This window comes from Octodon degus, unplaced genomic scaffold (assembly GCF_000260255.1).
Source record: "Octodon degus isolate 3935 unplaced genomic scaffold, OctDeg1.0 scaffold00177, whole genome shotgun sequence".
NCBI classification, from domain to species: domain Eukaryota; kingdom Metazoa; phylum Chordata; class Mammalia; order Rodentia; family Octodontidae; genus Octodon; species Octodon degus.
Genome location: NW_004524753.1, coordinates 637,476 through 638,705, shown reverse-complemented (window position 1 = coordinate 638,705; position 1,230 = coordinate 637,476).

Below are 1,230 nucleotides of genomic sequence, written 5' to 3'. Positions count from 1 at the left end.
AAAGGTTTGTTTAGCTCACAGTTAGTGGAGGTTTCAGTCCATACTTGGCTGGCTCCAAAGGAAAGCGGCACATGGCAGAAAGCATCCATTCATAGAAGCAGCAAAAAAACAAGACAACAAAGGGAGGAGCAGCTGAACAGTGGCTACAGAGAGCAAGTCTGTCTCCCTTACGTTGCATCCAAGCTATCTGCCCCAAGCAGGATGTAGCACTCACATCCATAATCCCAGCAGCATTTACACCCATAATCCCACTGGATCATGAGTTAATCACAAACTCTAGAAGTCTACCCCGTGACTGCATGGGGCTTTGTGGGGGACAACTAGATACAAACCATAACAATAACCAAATTCAATAAAGTAGCAGGATAAAAAATCAACACACAAAAATCAATGGTGTTCCTAAATGCCAATAATAAATTCACCAAAAAAAAAAAAAATAGAAAAACAATATCATACACAATAGCATCAAGGTAAATAAATACTTGGAATTTAACTGAACCAAGGAAGTAAAAGACCTCGACAACAAAACTATAATACTCTGAAAATGGAGATCAAAGAGGACATCAGAAAATGGAATGATATTCCTTGTTCCTGGGTGGATAGAACCAATATTGTCAAAATGGCCATATTTCCAAAATTGGCATACCAATTTCACATAACATTAATATTATAATCAAAATACCAATAGAACTACTCATAGAACTAGAGAAAACAATCCTAAAATTCATATAGAACCAGAAGAAGCCCATAACAGCAAAAGCAAGCCTGGGCACAAGAGCAAAGCGGGAGGCTTCACAGCCCAGGACTTCAAGGTATACTATAAAGCTACAGTGATAAGAACAGCATGGTACCAACACAAAAACAGACATGTGGCTCAGTGGAACAGAAGAGAGAATAAAGAAACAGGCACAGATGCATCCAACTATCTGACCCTCGATGAAGGGCCCAAAACATACCCTGGGGAAAAGATAGCCTCTTTAATAACCCGTGTTGGGAAAACTGGCTGTCCCCATCCTTAAGGTTGAATCTAGGTGTATATCTCTCACCATGCACTAAAGTAAAATTAAAATGGATCAAAAATATGTTTAAAGCAGAAGAAAGTGATCTACTACAAAGTAAAATAGCTGAAACTTTTGAAGACATAGGCATAGGCAAGGATTTTCTGAACAGAGACCCACTTGAATAAGAAATATTACCAAGAATCAACAAATAGGATCATAGCAAATTTAA